The 16,641-nt window shown below is 36.6% G+C and overlaps 1 protein-coding gene across 2 annotated transcripts in view; it reads right to left on the reverse strand.

Moving 5' to 3' along the window:
- PRKCE (protein kinase C epsilon) overlaps window positions 1-16,641 on the reverse strand; it is a 318,791-nt gene that overhangs the window by 227,555 nt on the left and 74,595 nt on the right. The gene's annotated exons all lie outside the window — the stretch shown is intronic.

Here is a 16,641-nt window from a genome sequence, read left to right on the forward strand (position 1 = left end):
GCTTTCAAGCCAAATTGAAACACCTAATTTCTAACCACTCTTGGCTTTTATAAAGCCTTCATTAGCCAATTAATATTTTCAACTATAATGTTATTTTGGAAAGATTTCCATTTGTCATAAATAATCATAAGTGTAATTTTTTCAATATTCAAGATATAGCAGCTTTAAAAATCTCAAAATCAGCTCTGGATGCTACCTGCACTTCATGCAGGAGTTGTAAATCCAAAATTCTGCACACAGACTCTGAATCTTAGTAAGACCTCACCTGGAATACTGCATCCAGTTTTGGCCAACATATTACAAAAAAAAGATGTTGAGACTTTGAGAAAAGTGCAAAGAAGAGCAACTAAGGTGATTAAAGGCCTGGAGACTAAAACATATCAAGAACAGTTGCAGGATTTAGGTTTGGCTAGTCTGGAGAAAAGAAGGACTAGGGAGGGCATGATAGCAATATTCCAGTATTTGAGAGGCTGCCACAAAGAGGAGGAGGTCAACTTATTTTCCAAAACACCAGAAAGCTGGACAAGAAAAAAATGGATGGAAGCTAATCAAAGAGAGAAACAACGTGGAATTAAGGATAAATGTACTGACAGTGAGGACAATTAACCAGTGGGATAGCTTGACTTCAGACATTGTGGTGCTTCATCACTGGAGGTTTTTAAGAAGAGACTGGACAGCCACTTGTCTGAAATGGTATAGGATCTTCTGCTTGAGCAGGAAGCTGGACTAGAAGATCTCCAAGGTCCCTTCCAGTTCGATTCTGATTCAGGGAGAGTGTAATCTTATCCTGAAAGAAGGAAATTCTCCAGTCTTGGAAAGAAAGGTTTCCAAAAATGATGTTACTGATAGGCAATATGAAAGGTTAGTCAACTAATAAAAGGCTTGCTTGCACAATAAATTCAGATACAGAATTGAGAGAGATTAAACACATAGACAGATGCATATGGCCTTGCAAACCTTGGCTTATTTAATTACTAGCCTGACCCAATTTCCTTTTTCCAAACAATTAGTTTCAAGTACTCCTTGCCACTACTCCCGTGAGTCCTGACTCATACAAAGATGAAGCTGAAAGTAGATTGCCCAGCAGATGTTTGCTATAGTATCCATCACTAGCTGAACTGAATTCTTCTTCATGCTTATAATTTGGTGAGGATTGACTGAAAATTATTCAGCGTAACAAGTAATACCTTTTCACATTGCTATTACTGAATTATTATTATTTAAGGACAAAATAAGGAAAAACAAAAATAAAGCAAAATGCAGAAAAGAGGAAGGAAGGAAGGAAGGAAGGAAGGAAGGAAGGAAGGAAGGAAGGAAGGAAGGAAGGAAGGATCTATGCTAAATTGATATAACAGATGCTCTAATAACAATAGCAATAGCACTTAGATTTATGTACCTCTTCTTAGTGCTTTACAGTCCTCCCTAAGTGGTTTACAGTTTCAGCATATTGCACCCAACAATCTGTAAATTGTTGTAAACGATCCTCATTTTACTGATCTTGGAAGGATGGAAGCTGAGTCAACCTTGAACCAATGAGAATAGAACTTCTGGCAGTCATCAGAATTAGCCTGCAATATTTTATCAGCACCAGTAGAAGGCAAAGCTCACATGTAGAAATGTTTCCGCATTAGGGTTTTAAATTAGTTGTAATAAAGTTCTTCTGCAGGGATAAAACAATCTTCTTAACTGCAGCTCCTGGATGATAACTCTAAAGTTCTTCATTCCAAATTTTCAGGATCTAGCGGAACATCCTGTTTGCATCTTAAACCTGTTTTTTCTTTTCTTAACACTCTGTTAAGAGCCTTATGAATATTAGACCCCAAATGGTTTCAGTACAGAACTAGTCCAAAACATATGACTCAATGTCCCATGTGAAATATTACCCTTCCAACATAGAGTTTGAAGACAAGCCCAGCCTTTACTGCCCATCCTCTGGGAGTTTCACAAAAAATAATATTTCATTGAGTTAATCAGTTCTTGAAAACACAGGATACTAATTTAACATACTTCCAAACTCTAGCCCACTGTTTTGTTAAACTAGGATATTTCAACTGTTTTTTTCAGGTTGCTTGCAGATACACATACATATAGTATACACCCCTGCAGGAAAAAAAATGTTACACATGACTAAAAACCCTGAGTAAGAACATTTCTACAAATTAGTTTTAGTTGTGGATATAAATTAACGGTAGTTTTTGGAACTTTCAACACTTTTCCAATACTTTTAGTAGTTTAAGAATATTAGTTCATGTTAACTGGTTAGAGAGCCAAATTGTAAAATTAAAAGGCCAAATATATAGCCATTCAGTAATAATCCAAATTCTTTCTGCAAAACAGTGAAACTGAATAAGCTGGTACAAAGTACTGATATCACTTTTTGTCCAGGAAAAAGTATTTACTAGGATTTTTTTTTAGATTGTCTCAAATGTCTGATTCTTGTAAGGCTTAGGATCAAATTTTAGACTTCATCTCAAATCATCTATACATGCCTTATGGTGTTTAATGCAAAACAAATAATACAAACAACTTATAATTAAACCAGGAAACAAGTCCATGCCAAGTATTAATGGGTGGAGATAATAATTAGTGCCCATGAAAGCCATTTTGAGAATACCATAAAGCAGTAGAAATCAAAATATGACCAAAGAGTATAGTTGGAAACTAGTAAAGTTTAAATCCATTTCTTCATATGAAATTTGTAATTTAGATCAAGAAATTTAAGAAAACAACAGAGGCTTGGCCATTTCATAAAAGTGTTCTCAAAATCTCATCATGCTGTTTGGATTATTTAGTTAGTATTAAGGTAGGTAAATTCTTATTTATTGCTAAGAATATATAGACTTGAAATAACAACTAAAGGAGAATATTTGTAGCTCAGGGTTGAAATTGGTGCTCTCTGAGCTTGCTTGTTTTTTGAAAAGTACATTTGGAACACCCATTACCTGGATGATTGAGAATCTCCATAGACATTTGGCTAAGATCTTTATTTTCTTGAATACTGAATTTTGAAATGAAATTAAATAATATATTAAAATAGATGGTTATGTTAACTGGATACCCAAAACCCTATAACCCTTCTCTCTCAATTTTCATCAAATTTACCAATCTACTTGTCCTCTTTTCCTAATGATCAAAGCAATAGGTTGTTTCTCAATGATTCATCTTTGCATTTTTTGCATTCAAAAATTTAAGCTTTAAATTCTTATTTGTGCTTTCAGTCAGCAACTTGATACTAACTTCACCTAGAAATGAAAACTATGTACTTCTTGCTGTCCAAGTTATTCTCAACTATTTTCTCCAATATAGTTCAAAAATCAATACTTTTTGTTCAGATTACTTTCTGATTGCAAATGAGGTTATTATCACAAAAAAAGCTTTTAATAATCCCACATATGAACTGATCATATCCAGTCGCTGTTGTGTTTTTCATGTCTGCTTACAAATCATAAACTGCCATTTCAGTACATCATCTTGTATAATTTTAAATAGTTCTGTTGGTATTTTATCAACAGCCATCTTGTTAGCAGTATTTTTAGAGCCAATTAAACGTTCTAGAATGTCATGCAGTAAGTCTGTTTATTTATCTGCTGCCATGTATCAGGTGGTGATTTGGAGTTTTGCAACTCATATCTGGTTGCTAAAAAATTAAAGCTGTATTATTTTTAGATTTTATTATTCATATTGCAAGCCATCTTAGCATCCTACCTAACATGACATGTGATAACAAGCCTGTAACCACAAATATAAGACTAATCTATATGTAATTGGCTTCAACCTTTTGCCACTGCTAGTTGAAGAATTTCATTTCAAAGCAGTTCATTCAATGGACTACTGTGAGAATTCATTAACTTACTTTCCACTTTTCAAAATTCCTTCCTTTGTGTTTTATAATGAGCTATTGTCTTGTCTTGAGGGTATTCAGTTTGCTATCAATGTGTATATGGATATTCTTTTGTTGCTGTGGATTCACCAGAGCTCACTGAATATACAATGGTGGGGAGGAATTCCATGAATAAATCAGGCCTAAGAAACAATAAGATACAGATGGCGTTTTAGTTAGTTCTGCCAGGATGCTACAAGCCAACTTCATGGGACTCATTAACCCACAATAAGCAAATTGCCAGTAGCATCATCCAGCATGTATATCTTCAAATTACATTATATTTTAAATTAATGAATGTTAACAGTTAAACATTGTCTGGACCCCCTACTAATCACTAAGATTTGTAAAGCTTTTTAGAAAGGAACACATATGAATCCACTCCTTAAAATGAATGCAACTGCAATATTTGCAAGACTATGTGAGCACATATACGAAGAGACCCACCCAGGAGCAGATTTTGAAAGAGCTGAGCAAGCCCTATAAATGTATGTTGTTATATTATCTATCTATCTATCTATCTATCTATCTATCTATCTATCTATCTATCTATCTATCTATCTATCTATCTATCTATCTATCTGCCTATCTGCCTGCCTGCCTGCCTGCCTGCCTGCCTGCCTACCTACCTACCTACCTACCTACCTACCTACCTACCTACCTATCTATCTATCTATCTATCTATCTATCTATCATCTAATCATCTATCCAACTATCTATCTATCTATTTCACAAAGCTACCTGTATGATTGCATCTCAGGTAATTACAAGGACTATAATGTTAACATCTCATAAACTCATCCCTGGGTTTGTTGTTTTTCTCCTCTCTCCTTATTCAATTTTATTGTCTAACATGCTTTTAGAATGGAAGCAAATAGAACTTTTGGGAAATGGATCTGAGTATCTGCTTTAGCTCACAGGTAATATAAAATATATTACAAATATAATAAATGCTTCCTTTTCTTACCACCATTCACCAAATCCACCATACTTATTCAGCTTATAAAACAATTACCTTTACATCTGATATTTGGAAATATCCTTCTTATCAGTGACGTGCAGTCAGGAGATTTAGGGAAGGCAGAGCCTCATCACTGTCATCATGAAAAGAAAAAAAATGTAAAAGGAAAAATGCTGAGCTAGTTGCTGACAGAGTCACAGTGGATGACTCTGCTTAGTGCTTAACTGTTTAAAAAAGCCTCTTAAAAGTGCCCTCTACAGGAGGAGGCAGGAGAACCAAGTGCCTTATTTAGTCTGACTTTATGATCACTCGAGCAGAGTTAAGTAAAGGTTAAAAGCCGAAAAATTCCTTATGTGGATGAGGCATGTGGTTTTCTTGCCTCCTCCTGTAGAGGGAGTTTTTTAGAGGCTTTTTTAAACATTAAGCAGAGTCATCCATTGGGGACTCTGGCAGCAGCTAGCCCAGCCTGACCTCAGCAGCTCTTGCCTTTTTCCTTTTACATTTTTACATTTTCATGATGGCAAGCAAGAGCAGAGTTGAAATCCTCTGTGAAACAGCTGGAAAAGGTATGTGGGTCAGAGGGAGGGGGAGGAATTCAAAATTAATGTAATTTGTAAGTAATTGTAAGTAATGTGTGTGGGGGGGGGTGTTTGTTTCTTCACTCAAACTAACTCTCTCTCAATTTGAGTTAGAGTTTGTTTGAGAGTGAAGAGAGGGAAGCGGGTGGGAGAGGCAGGGAGGGCAGCCCGCCAGCTTTCTTTCTCTGTGTCCACAGCAGCCTGCCAGAAGAGGCGGGTCTTTTGCCCACCTCTGCTAGCAGGCTGCCATTTTCTTTTGCCCAAAGGTGGACAGTTCAGGTGAGCTGGAGGGCTGGCGCTTTCTTTCTTTTGCCCAGAGTGGGGCAGCTCAGGCGGGCGAAAGAAAGAAAGTGCTTTAGATGTCGGGGCAGAAGACTGCCTCACCAGCCATAAACCTCACCGCACGTCACTGCTTCTCATACAGGATAATGCTTCAAAACAGAATTCAGATCAAAGCTGTAGTTGCTTTTCCAAGTGGTGTGTATGAAGACTGCAAGATCTGGACTGCAAACTCTAGATGCCCCAAGAGGCAGGAAAAAGTTAGATTTAACCATAGATTGCCTGCTTGCTAACCCCCACTCCCCCTCCAAGTTTAATTTTCTACATTTATTTTCAGTTTGAATTGTTTGGATTTTGGCAGCTCATACCTGAGAGCTGTATACTACATGTTACTGCAGTTTTATCTGTCCAATTTAAGGGATGGTGCCCACATTACAGCAGCTATTCAGAGGGCAGTTCAAAACAACCTATTTGACAGCTATTGACCAAAGTTATTGATGTTAATCAGATTTATGTTTCATGTGACTCAGATGGGGAAAAGGACCTGGGGTGATATGGTAAAAACAGATGTAAGAACAGGCTGTCATAATTAAGGTCATCATGTGATCTCCCTAAATATGATTTGGAATCACCTATACGCAAAATAAACTTGGGACGATTCTGGAATCAATCATTTTGAATTGCTCTGCTTCCCCAATCAAGCACTTTCTTGGATGTGTTGGGTCTGTAACTTCCAGAGTTATTAGTTACCATATGTTAAAATTAGATTTTTAAATTCTCTTCTCAACTAGATATGCATAATATGGATAAAGAACATTAACATTACTGTGACATATCAGAAATATTAAAGAAAAATAATATAGATTAGATTACTTTCCCCATAAGTGCCTATTAGTGCTAATGAAAATTTTTTAGATACAGATTAGGTTCACGCACCATGCTAAGCAATGGATTGCTTAAGCATAATTTATTGAATAAACAAGAGCTGACCACACTCCCACAATATGCCAACTCTTGAGCCATAGCTATAAACAATGGATGGGGTTGCACAACATGATAACCTAAATCTAAATAAACCTTAGCAACTTATGGCTAAGCATAACAGGTGAAGAAATTCAGCAAAATATATTAGAAAGGACCACCAATTCTAATGTTACTGATTGCCAAATAATAACCATAAAATAGTAAATATTGGAGACTTAGAAGCTGCCAGAGATAGTTACATATCTGAAGATTTCAAAAAGCAGCAAGGAGGAGACTGGCACCCATGAATTCAAGAGTAAGAGACATCCATAAGGAAGAGGCCAAATTCAGGATGGTAGCTAAACCTCCGCCATAAGCATCCCAGCTATCATCTTTTTAGGAGGGAAGGCAGCATTTATCAAATGTGATGCAAGACTAGTTCTACCTTCACTCACCTGGGCCAGATTAGATCATGCAAACTACAACCTGCATGCAACAGAAAGCAACCTGGTCTCCCAGTATACAGAAATATTTTACAACTATCTCCTCAGAGACATGAGAGTGACATGGAACACAATATTGTATATTCTCAACACAGTAATTCACTGAAACCAAATGGCCACTGCAGGTGCTGGTTCTTCCTTCAAAATGTCCATTTGAGCTAAATTCATGTGAGTAAAGGCTTCTTGTATTTTATATTCAGAGAAACCAAGATAGTAGCTCCTCTTGCCAGTCCAGAAAACACATAAACTACATGCCATTGACCTGTGTCATTTCAGACATAATTTGCAATTGACATCAACATAAAGGAAATCATGGACCCCTTTGTTTATATACAGTAATTTAGAGCCTACAAGGTTGGAAATGCAATGCCTACCTGCCACTCTTTAAAGCAACCACCTGCCCACTCTTTGCCGCTAATCACCCTCCAAGACACTTTTGAGGATAAACCCAAATGGCCCCTACTATGTAGTCAAATCATCCAAACTATTTTTAAATACTGGTTCAAATACTCTTCATTCTAGCGGGATGTTTCTTCAGGATTATTTAGAAGGAACTAAAGAGTAAAATTCAGATCTATGTGTTTGTCTGAGAGATTATGTTTAAAAGTAAAGATATTAGGTTTGACTGTAGAGGGATAGGTGAATATCTCAATCAGGGGTGGGTTCTGGCAGTCACTACTACTGGTTCACTGGTGGGCACGCCACACGCATGTGCAAAGCAATAAAAATTGCTCTGTGCATGTGCAGAAGCAAAAAACAAGATGGCAGTGCCTACGGCACCACTATAGGAGAACCAGTTCAGGGGCATGGCAGGCTTGGGTCGCTGCCAGTTCCAGCGACCCAGGCCACCAAGCTACTACTGGTTCAGCCGAAACGGGCCGAACCAGTAGGAATCCACCACTGATCTGCATCCAACAACTGAAAAAATGCCATTGTTGTATCCCAAAACTAAGGGGAAGGGAATAAGATTGAAAAATTATAAGAATACTGAGTTACTATATGTGTCTGCGTGTTTGGCAGAATATGATCAACTGGGTATGAGAAGCGACAAAAAGCAAAATTGAGGCACTGTTTTTAGCCTTCATGCTGGGTAGAGATACCTTATTTTTGCTCTTCTTCAAGTCATCAAGAAATATATGAATGTGAGAAGGAAAGCTTATGATATATTTGTTGATTAGAGAATATGTATGATAAAGGATTCAGGGTTTAATTAAACCAATGTTTCTCAACATTGGCAACTTCAAGATTTGGGGAGTAGGTCTACATATCTCGAAGCTGCTGTGGTTGAGAAAGATTGAATTAGACAATGTAATGCAGAAATATGAAGATTAGTTGCTGAATGGGATAAAGGCAAATATGACAGAAGTAAAACATGTGGAATTAAATACAATGTTAGTGAATGATTCAATACTGAGCTGGGAGTAAAACATCTGAGAAGTTCCTTGTAAATTTTAGATATTTATGGATAAATATGCAATGAAACTTCATATATATTAGAAGTATGTAGGATGGGAATGATGTTTATATATATATTCCCTTTTGTCTTCTCTTATCCCGTGCCTTTAATTTCTTTTGTTTCTATTTTTTATTCTATTTTTGCTATCTGCATAAATTGCTTAGAATAGTCTCCATTAATTACAAAATGGAATAGTGCATGCTGGTATAATTTTATCCATGACTTTAGATGTAAACCACCTTGAAAGGACTGTATAGTCCCCAAAAACATAATATAAATACTTCACTAAGTCTATTATATTTCTGCAATCAAAAGCTCATTTCTGGCAAGGAAAAAGCTTGTGAAATGTTAAACACATTTATTATTGTATAAAAGAGTTTGTTCCCATAACAACCGTATTAGGTTTTTAAAGGACCACCAAACTGTTCTATTTGCTACAGGTAATTCTGCCTCTGGAAAGGGTTTCAAAATGCCCTTTTCCCCAGATAGTCTAGAGAGTTTATCTGATGGTGGATAGTAGGGATATAACCCTGAATCTGTTCTGAAGTTCCATGTATTGTGGACGTGAAGAATTATATACGAAATATACATTTGTTTTTATAACCATCCTCTGAGTGCAGCTGAGTGTCTTATTGGTCAATGATCTTGAAACATAGAGCATCAGTAAATAGTGATGGTCAATTATTAAAGAAATGGTAATTGTTGAAGGCAGAAAATTATTCAGGAGCCAGTCTCATCTAGTGATTAAGGCTTCAGGTCAGAAAGCGGGAGACTGAGTTCTAATCCCATCTTAGCCATGAAAGCTAGCTGGATGACCTTGACCAAGTCGTGCTCTCTCAGCCCAACTATCTCACAGGGTTGTTGTTGTTGGGAAAATAGAAGGAAAAGAAGAAGGAAGGAATCTTGGATATCTTTTCCAACTTGAGTTATTTGTAAACTAATAAAGATGGGATACAAATAAATATTTTTAATAACAGAACCAATAAACTTCTCAAAACAAGTTGCAGGGAACTTGTACAAACCTTATGTATCTTATTTAGGGAGCTAATTGGAAATTTGGTTTCACCCTATATAGCAGTGATGGTTAACATTTTTGGCACCAAGTGCTAAAACTGGAGTTCATGCTGGAACCTGGAAGAGAGCAGCTGCCGCCTGCACACCGGACCAGCTATCCAGCAGGCATGCATGCAATGGAACCTGGAAAGGCAGCTGGCAATGGTGCATGTGCCCACAGAGAGGACTCTGCGTGCCACCTCTGGCATGCGTGTCATAGGTTCGCCATCACGGCTATATAGCATTCCTATTTTTAATAGATTGCCACATTTAAATAGTATTGGATCTCCGGGTATAATGGGAAGCTTAGGGGAGCAGTTCCCTTTTTTCTGCAATTCAGTTGTGTCTTCAACCTGTGGGTATTTACATTGTTTGAATGAAAAAGAATCAAAAGGTAAGGCCAAGGGGGGAAAACAAGGCATCTAAAACACTAATTAATGTATTGTGACATAAGCATTTAGAGGCTATAGTCAGTTGACAGGATAATAGCTGAGTGGTGTTTGTGTTTGTGTCTCACTGTGTATATACACATACAGGGAAGCGTGGATAGAGAAGAGGAAATAATTGAGAGACCGGGAATTAAAGAGCATAGAAAGTCAGAGACAATCTCTGACACATACGAACTTGAAGTAAGTTCAATAGAAAAGAGATGTAGTTCCGTAGTAGACCACATTAATCTTATCCAAAGTTTCTAAGTAGTATGTTCCCTTTTCCCATTATTTTTACTCAATTTGACACATGTGATATCCTTGCCTTATTTAGTTACAAGTACTCCATGGGAGTTATAGTCAAGCCCATCTGGAAGGCAAAAAAATTGTCAGTGTAGAAAATCTATGGTGGACAATATAAGGCAGCTTCCCAAAATCTTATTCAGTTAGAGGGGTTACTTAGTTATTTCTCCTTTAATCTTCAGGCCTGGGGATAAGGATAGTTACCCCTCCCGAATGATGAATGTATGTTGCTTACTATTTTATTATATGTTTCTGTCTTAATGTCTGTATTCCCCCTTCCCGGTTTTGTGTGAGCCGCCCTGAGTCCCCTCAGGGAAAAGGGCGGCCTACAAATACTAATAAAATTCTAAAAAAAAAAATTCTAAAAATTTTACAATTGTAACTGAAGAGAGAAGTGTTGAACTCGCATTTCCAAGTCTTGTGCCTTAACCACTAGACACAACTGATTCTTTTGGTACCACTGTGGATAAGAATGAAATGGTTGAGACAATAGGCTAGCATAGTAACTTCTCTTGAATTGTTTTGTGTTTTTCTATTGTTCTTTGTTTTTAAAAGTTAAAAACCTCTTTCAGTTTGCCTGAAAAAAATATGCCTGAAATGGAATTCTATTAAACAAAGTTTATGACCTGGCTGTAGGTATGGAATATCAATATGCCAAAATACACCTTGACGTACACTGGTAAAAAATCTGTGATAGCAGGGGACTTCTCAACTGACTTAGTCAAAGAAAGATTAGTGGCATAGCTGTTTGAACACCTTCTGTCAGCAATGCTGGAAGGCAAACATAACTGAATCCAGGGAGTATTTATGATCGTCATCCTCATCAAGTGATCTAAATTAAGTTGTTTACTTTGTAGGTTAAATTGCACACATTTTTATTTTTGTTTCTGAACAGTGATTGTAATAAAAACAAACTGAATGCAAATTTATATTTTTAGGCCAAGATATATTGACATTTTATATAGATAGTTAAGGCAACATAGGTCTGATTACCAACAGTAATCAGTAAGTACTTCATTTTTCTGATTGTACTTTGTAGGCTTTCTGCTTCCAATAGCATGCAGATTAGCCACCACCGGAAGTAGCAGTTTTACTTAATATAGATTGTTAATGTGATATATTTGGTTTTGGTTTAGCATGTTGTTTGAATCTGGCCATCATGATGCATGAACCATAGTTAATGGTTTACAGCAATGCATGAATTTATTCAACCATAGCTTATACTATAATCCATGGTTCGACATGCTCTTAGAATGTCAAATGAGATGAGTTTACAGTGACCCAACAGAGTCAGTTCTTATGCTACCCATCAGGAACAGCTTGTTCAATTTGCATTCATAATTTGAAAACTTGACATTTTGCAGAACCTGCAGGCGTTGACAAGGAATATTTTAGTGGCTGAAAGAGAAAGAGATAATTGAAATTTAGGTAGGGTATGTATGTGTAGGATGTGCGATTTTGTGATAAATATTCAAGATGGGTTCAAGTTTTGTTCCTGATTTTTTTCTCTCTCTCTGCAGACCTATGCCCTATAAAACTTTCCAATATTACAGGAACCAACTACCAGCAACTGTAGCATGGCTACAACAAAGTGTGTGTTTGATTTTTAAAAATCTAGACTTCTCCAAAGACAGACATTAGAGCTGGTTGGTTCCTTCTGAATTTTTATAGTACAGGGACAGTTACATCACAGGGAATTAAATGGGCTCTAGGAATATTGGAAAGCATAGATTGAGGAACATTGGCCAACAGCCAAAGAGCCATAGTTTCTTGAACGGAAGCATTATGAATAGATGAAAGCCTTTTCCTTAGAAGCAATCTTTCTTCAAGACCTTTCTTTCTTTTTCTCCTTTAATCTTCATTTCCTGTCATCTTGGATAATCAAGCAGTAATATAGTCATCAGCTTGGGCTGTTCTATCATCAACCTGACATCCATCTGTATTGATATTACACACCAGCCTAACAGGATGAACTAATCCATTGCCATTTCTGTCACATGCATGAAATAGCAGGCTATGCCCTATTTTAATTTGCCCAGAATCCTATAACCAGAGGCATTTTAGGATGCAAAAAATTTCTTGGATTGTTCTAAAAATTCTGCTTAAAAATGTTGAAGGTGAATTAATATCGCTCTGCTTCTTAGATAAATAATAAATGGTAAACACCAAGAATATTATTGCTAAATTATAACAGTATTTTTCAGAAAGTGAAAATGGGCTTTCCAATTTCCTGAACCAATGATGGTGTCTGTGGTTCATCCAAGCTCATTGCTAACCATGTGCCTTTTGCTCCCTACACCAACATAGTCAACTCCAATTTATAATATTTAAAGAATAGAAAATGAGGAGTCTAGGAACATATAAAGCTGTGCGTGTTCCATAGTAATGCTAACATCAACAGATGCTCAGATGGAAGGGAAAGTAATTTTTTAACTAGTGATTGTCATAGTTCTAGCTTTTCTTCCTATTCCTCAATGTCATTCCTTCTTCCAATTACAGAGTGTGAATTAAGAAGATAAAGAGAAGAATGTCTATGGAGATTCTCAATCATACAGGTCTTGGTTGTCCCAAACGTGCTTTTCAAAAGGCAATTGGACTTCCCTGGGTTTTTTCATTGAAAAAGTTTTGCTTCTCATCCAAGAAGCTTCTTTAGTTCTGAAAACTAAAATGAAGAAGGTTCTAGGATGAGAAGAAAAACATTTTCAAGGAAAAAAACAAAGCAAGTCCAGTAGCCTTTTGGAAAGCATCCTTGGGACAACAAAGAGGAGAAACAGAGCAAGTAAACATTATGAAACCTGAGCATGCAGAGAAGGTAACTTATTAAAAACCACAAACCACACCAGTCTGGCTGACAGGCAGAGGGTTGAACTGAAAAAAATCAAAAAGTTGGTAGGACTATTACAATTCATAAAATTAAATTGACAAGGAGCACTTACAATAATAATAATAATAATAATAATAATAATAAGGCATTCTGCAGTTGGATAACATCAAGCATGGAGAAGTAAAAACTATTGTCAGGCGAGAGTACACCAACAGAGTTAGGAAAATTTTAAAATCTAAATTGAATGGTGGAAATACAATCAATGCCATAAATACCTGGGCAATACCAGTTATAAGATACACAGCTGGTATAGTTAACTGGACACAAGCTGATTTGGACCTTTTGGACCGAAAAACCAGGAAACTAATGACAATGCACTACAGTTTACATCCACGTGGTGATACTGATAGACTGTACCTGCCCCGAAAATCAGGTGGCAGAGGATTATTACAAGTGAAGCAAACAGTTGAAGAAGAAAAACATGCACTGGCTGATTATTTAAAAGAAAGTCAAGAACATCTATTAATCGAAGTAAAGAACAAAAATCTACTGAAGGCCCAACAGACGAAACAAGAATACAGAAAAGATGTGATAAAATCAAGAATGGAGAGTTGGCAGAACAAAGCACTGCATGGCCAATTTCTGGAAAAAATAAAAGATAAAGTGGACAGTGAACAAACTTGGTTATGGTTAACAACAGGTACATTAAAGAAAGAAACAGAGTCACTAATCCTGGCTGCGCAAGAACAAGCTATCCGCACAAATGCCATTAAGGCCAAAATCGAAAAATCCTCTGATGATGCCAAATGCAGACTTTGCAAAGAAGCTGATGAAACTGTTGATCACATACTCAGCTGCTGTAAAAAAATCACGCAGACTGATTATAAATTGCGGCACAATTCAGTAGCACAAATGATCCATTGGAATTTGTGCAAAAATTATAATATTAAAACAGCAACAAACTGGTGGGAACATCAGCCTGAAAAAGTCACCGAAAATCAGATGGTCAAGATCTTGTGCGATTTCCGTATACAAACGGACAAAATACTGGCGCATAATACACCAGACATCACACTGGTTGAGAAAAATAAGGTCACAATCATAGACATCGCAATGCCAGGTGATAGCAGGGTCGCCGAGAAGGAACATGAAAAAATTGCAAAATACCAGGACTTAAAAATCGAAATTCAACGACTATGGCACAAACCAGCAGTGGTAATTCCAGTGGTAATTGGCACACTGGGTGCTATTCCAAAAGCACTGGAATTACATTTAAAACAGTTAAAAATTGACAAAATCACCATCAGTCAAATGCAAAAAGCCGCACTGCTTGGATCTGCACGCATATTATGAAAATACGTTATGACATCCTAGGCCCCTTGGTGGGGCCCGACTAGTAACCAATGCCAAATCCAGCGAAACAACTGGCCTCTGTGATACAATTGTATAATAATAATAATGATAATAGACAATATTTCATGAATGCTTGTTTAAGACCTACAGTTTCTCCTAAGTCTTCCTTTTTCAGATTTCCAGGTTCATGAGTTAAACTTCTTCCTCCCCTCCAGTTTCTGTTCTAGAACATATACTCTAATTGCAATATGACCAAGCACTGGATAAATTTGGGAGTGGAGGAGGGATATGTGTGTTTCACCGCATAGTCACTTATTTGCACCTAATATCATGTTCTAAATGTTAGCTAGCAAGCAGCACTGCCTCATTCAACAATACCATATGGAATTAACATCTGATGCTGCTTGCGCAAGATTCTCTTCTCATTGAAAACACGTCAAACATGCTGCAGATTACACTGTGGCATTTAAATAGTAATAATTTGGATGTGAAATCTAAATTTAAAATGTGTTGCACATTAGAAGCATAAATTCCTCCAGCCTGGAGTTACAGATTTATCAATAGAAGGCATGGCTTGATTTAAACACCCAAAAGTATCTTCATCTATTACTCTAAGCATAGCTGATAAACAGGATTTGTTTATATTTTTTACAAACAAGCAAGAATTCACATGCCATCAAAATGTATGCAGAATTAAATTCTTCATTACAGGAGGATTCTCCAGAATAATGTCTGTGGGGCTATAAAATTTCCAGAGATGATGTCCATTATTTATTTTGATATTTACAATATGGCAGAAGTCTGGTTTTGATGGTCCTTGGTGTAATTTTAAACCCAGGGAGGGATGTTAGCAATTGCTGGTTAATGTAGCTACAAAGACAAAGCTTTGTTTGTAACTATTAATGCCTGTCAATGTTTATTATATAGTTAAAGGAGAATTTTTTTCAATTTTTATATCATAAGGTCTTTGGGACCCTGTCATTTGTTCCAGGCCTAGCCCACCTTTGTGAAAAACAACAGCAATATTGTAAATCAAATCACTATAGTATTCTGAGCTAAGCCTTTCCAAATCCATATGAAAAATTCTATTTTCCTTTTTTTTTTTAAAGTCACAGCCCTAAGGAAAGTCTAAAACAGCAGGGAATTCTATTGACAAACTCTTCTGAACACCATCAAAGAAAGACAAAATAATCTGCTTTATTATTTTCTTCATTCCATCATTTCCTTTCTCATGTTGATATGCCCCAAACAGCCATAAAACAAAAAAACTGTTTTCATATAATTCACGTGCCAAGCAGAGCATCAATTATACAAATCTTCCATTACTCTAGCACCATGGAAAATGACATCATCCTCTTGAATCTGGAAGAAGTCCTGGAAGTACCATTTCCTCCATTATTCCCTAGTGTTATTGGTGACCTTGGTACTCTATTATAATTCTTAACCTGTGTAAAAATCTTCTTCACAAGATTAAAAGTCTCATACATGCAGCTTACTCCACTTGCGTGAAAGTAGAAATAACCATTAGAAAATTCACATATGGTAATATTGTCATATAGAGTCCATTATGGGTAACACACTTGATTTATAAACTTGTGAGTCTTCAGAACCACCCTTTCCCCAGCCTATGACGGCCAATAGTAAGAAATTAGTCCTAGTGGCAGGTTTACTTTAAAAACTTATTTTTGTACATGTCTTTCTCTCCCTGCTCCTGAAATTCTTCATCCAGAAATGCTAATATCTAGACTCAGGACTTTCTGCACCAACAATTGTCTCAGCCAGGAAATTATGCCTCCGCACTTAATAAACTACCCCTGTTTTGCATACATCTGTAGCCACCATTATAGACATAAATAATTTAGGATATGATCCTGCTGGATCTTTTAAAAAGCTGTTTTATACAGTATCTTGGCTTTATTTGTCTGTCTCGCCCAGCTCACAAAGACTCTCCACTTTCCATAACATGATGATGATGGGTTCGTGTTTTTTTTTAAAGCAATACTATTATCAGAAGAGGGTTTGGGGAAAAAAGGATTTGAACATTCACAATAATGTAATGT

The sequence above is a fragment of the Thamnophis sirtalis genome, unplaced genomic scaffold (genome assembly GCF_051295495.1).
Source record: "Thamnophis sirtalis isolate CommonGarterSnake01/CBP01778 unplaced genomic scaffold, rThaSir2_p1.2 scaffold_6, whole genome shotgun sequence".
Taxonomy (NCBI): Eukaryota; Metazoa; Chordata; class Lepidosauria; order Squamata; family Natricidae; genus Thamnophis; species Thamnophis sirtalis.